Below are 4,480 nucleotides of genomic sequence, written 5' to 3' on the forward strand. Positions count from 1 at the left end.
AGAGGAATGATTGGTGAAATGAGCTTCATTTGGTAGACAAACTTGCACTTGTAGTAGCATTCCACTGATAATGACAACACTTAAAACACTTATGTGTAGTGTACATTTATTATTGCAAAATACAAAAATACAGCTTATTGGTTAAAAAGGCATAATTTTAGGCAGAGTCAATTTTTACTAGTAATGCAGTGTAATGAAGATCTGTGTATGCAGGGCATGTATACACGTACATATGTGAATGCATGTATGCTTACACATACCTACTCAAATGGACAGTGTACAATATAGATACATGCATCACTTTAAATTTTGTTGAGCTTCATGCAGACAATTTTATACTTGCTGTAGCATGCCACTGACCATTGGTTAACACTTATAATTGTGCAAGACATGATTAACAATTAACAGCATAACTTGTTCTAGCAAACCACTGACACTGACAGTAACACTTATAACAAGCCAATGATTATAACTTCATGTCATGGGTTAACACCTATTGTGCAATACATTACTGACATCACAAGAGTACTACTATATAAAGATTAGATTCCTTATTCAAAGACATCATAGAGTCACCATTCAACACAAGTCACCAACAAATAATCTACCAACTGATCAGGAACTGTAACTCATTCAACCACTAGTCTATAGTAACACACTATTGATGAATTCTCTCCCAGTTCATTTTAACGATCCAAACAACTTATATGCTTCAGAGGCAACAAAATTTAATGAAATCATATTCATAAAGAATAAGTGTTGCATTAAATCCTGTATATGTGAACAACCTGCACCTTTATTACTGGCTCAATTACTGGACTACCTTCAACAGCAATGTGACCTGAAGATACTAAAAGTGGGTCACCTTGATAGTAAAGATGCTAAAAAGTTTCAAGAAGTTGTAAAACGAAATAAAAATTTAGAAGTGGTCTCAAAATACAATTGTTCAGTCTAATTCACATAATTGTGTTAAGTTAAGTCATACATGTGTTCATTATTATTTACAATACATGTATTAACACACAAACACAGAATCTTAACATTAGTAATTATCATTAGCAATGTGACCTGAAGATACTTCAAACTAACTTATGCATACAGCAATTCTCTTTGATGAAAATTTGGTTGGTGTTTGACTTAGCGTGCCTAAATCAATCCTAAAATGGATTGATTCTATTTTCCTAAAATGGTATTTGGACCTCAAAAAAATTACAAAAATTTAAAAAACTTTTGCCAAGAGCGGGACTTGAACCCGTGACCTCATGCACTGTTTCAAGGCTAGATTTGTGTATTCATACTTCAATTCTATTGCCACCCTGGCATTTAATTGAATCTGGCTTCTAGTTAAGGATATATGGTATTTATTTTTTATTGTTATAAATTATAAAGAAAATAAACAAGAGGGAAAATGTATTTGACACTATCAGACACAATAAATTCTCCTGTTTAGATTAAAATGTATCTTCTAATTTAAGCTGGGATATTATTAAACTGACACATAAATTAATAACAATATTGTACTAGTCCTAACATTACATTGACACTGAAGTTGAATTCGGTTATACTCTTAAAGCATGCATCAAAAGGTCAAACCACCCCATGAGTTTCTTATTCAGCAATTTATTTAATTTCTTAATTTCAAGTGATTATGTGAACACTAACACTTTAAACAGGTGTTACCTCCTTTGTCCCATTACTCATTGTTACATGTACCACTAGAGATCTGTTGGAAGAAGCTTGAGACTGTACAGTAGTGTAGGTTATCAGAGGAGGAGAGGAGGAGGAAAGGAAGAGGAGGAGCTGAGGGAGGTACTTATAGCTAGTGATTTGAAGAGTAAGAATACATAAAGTACTCATTTATACAATCATCACATAACTTGTTATTCAGTTTCCCTTCTTCCCTCCTGTCTCTAGACAGGAGCTAGGGAAGAAGGGAAACTGAATAACAAGTTATGTGATGATTGTCGGAAAGAATTGGGCAAAAATTATGATATTAAAAAAACTTAAGGAAACCATGCATTATTAGCATGCACTTATTATAGCAATTTTCATGATACTGACATTTGGCTGGTATTTAATTTAGCGTTTTGATCATTTAATGATAATAACTATTACTAATTTGATACTAGCGCAGACCTAAGTTAGTAATTTCTTATAATCGCTAAATTAAATAACCACTAATAGTTGTCTCCTTAAGGTAAACAAGACTTTAGAAAAAAAATGACTACACAATCCCTTTTAATATGTAATTATTTAAAACCATTATTATTAAGTTTATTTCTATAAATATTAAGCAGATTACTGAGGCTGCAGGTGTGCATAATATCCTTCCTATTTCCTCTGTTAATGATATCATAGTGTGTGTGTGTGTATAGTGTATGAATAACAAATTCCATATTCCTAATACAGCAGCAATAAATCTAATTAACTAATCACAAGATGTCGTTAGAGGACAAGTGTTGGGCTGCGTTTAAAGACAGAGATCATGAAGAAGCTGTTCGCTTACTTCCATTAGTGAAGGAACCAAATAACATTAAAGGACTATATATAGTATGGGATAATACAAGTTTACTTCAATTGTCTTCAAGGCATGGCTGGTTAGATGCTATAAAAGATCTCATCACTAAATATCACTGTGACCCACAGGAAAGAGATGATAAGGGTAGGACTTGTCTTCATTGGGCTGCAGCAGGTAATCATGTTGATGTGATGAGATATCTCATTGATGAGTGCCACTGTGATCCAATGGATACTGACAAATGGGGTGAGACTGTTCTTCATAAAGCAGCCACTGAGAACAACTCAACCGATGTAATCAAATATCTAATCAATGACTGTAACTGTGATCCAATGACTGTTGACAGGAGGGGGTGGACACCTCTTCACTATGCTGCTGGTTGGGGTCGTTCTATAGCTGTTGAATGTTTACTATCAACTGGTAAATGTGATCCATTGGCTAAAAATAATGAGGGGAGAACCTCATTACAACTAGCTAAAAAGACAAAGCAGGAGGGCTTGACTAATACTCTTCCTATCTTTAAGAAGTTTGGTGACATAAAATCGTCTCATCCAATTGATTCTTATGTTAATGTCCTCCTTGTGGGTAATCCTGGAGCTGGTAAAACTACTCTTAGTCATGTCATCAATCACACAGCTACTGGCTCTTTTGTTCTTGGTTCTTTAAGAAATGTTGGAGGGGTAGTGCCCTGTACTGCTGGCATCATTCCTTATAAACTACGACACAGGACACTGGGTAACATCATTCTTCATGATTTTGCTGGTCATTCTGAATACTACTCCAGTCACAGTGCTGTCATTGAGAATCTCTTACAAGGTTCTGGTGGTGTGTTCCTGATTGTAGTCAATATATTGGAGAAGGAACCAGTCAAACAGCTTCATCAGTGGCTAACAGTAGTCAGAAATGAAGCACACAAAGCTCTTAATCAATGCCATGTTATTGCAATAATCAGTCATGTGGATGAGATAAGTAATCCTGTTGAAAGGAGAATGAGAAAGGAAGAAATACATGAGATTATTGTAAAGGAAAGGTGTGATAGTGTCTTAATTAACTTAACACAATTGATGTACATGTACGTGTAGATGTACATGTAAAAGTACATGTAATAATAATAATTATTATAATTATTACAATTTACTTTATTATTTTAGAGCCGGAGAAGGCTAAATGCATCCAGTTGATCAGGAGGAATGGGAGGAGGAGAAGGTAAGGACTCACTGCTGCTCTTCCTCTTGTCACTTCCATAACTATCATCTATTAATAGTAACAAACATTAATAACACATATTAATATTAATAGTACCACATGTACTATAAATAGTAACACAAATACAATGTAGGTGTAGTATTTATTATAAAAATGTATTATAAATTTAAAAACAAGTGCCTGATGTCAAAATAGTAATTTAATAAGATGATTTTATAGCTAATTCTTGGCAAAAGCATAAATTGAACTGCTTCAGCATAAAAATAATTTCTGAACAAAATCAACGTCAAATTTTATTATTATTATTATTAACACTGTTGTATAATTCTAAATTTTTGTCGGTCAAAAATTTCGTCCAATTCATCAAAAACTTTTTGCTTCATAAAATTAATTGACAAAATTTTTGCTCGTATGCAAATTTATAATAAATACAACAAAAATTTTATCAACAAAAATTAATTTTAATGAGAAATTAAGATTTTGATAAAATTTTATACTAACAAAAATTTGGAGCTATATGATATTCCATACTATATACATGTGTTTAATTACTTTTCATTTCTCTCTTTCTCTCTCTGTCCCTGTCTCTCTCTCTCTCAGTTGATGATATTCATGTGTGTATATAAATTCCTGCTGTGTGTGGGCGGGTACCAATGAATCTAATTAACTGATCACAAGATGTTGTTAGAAGACAAGTGTTGGGCTGCCTTTGAGAAAGAGATTATCATAAAGCTGTTCGCTTACTACCATTAGTGA

This window comes from Amphimedon queenslandica, unplaced genomic scaffold (assembly GCF_000090795.2).
Source record: "Amphimedon queenslandica unplaced genomic scaffold, v1.1 AMPQUscaffold_12800, whole genome shotgun sequence".
Lineage (NCBI taxonomy): Eukaryota > Metazoa > Porifera > Demospongiae > Haplosclerida > Niphatidae > Amphimedon > Amphimedon queenslandica.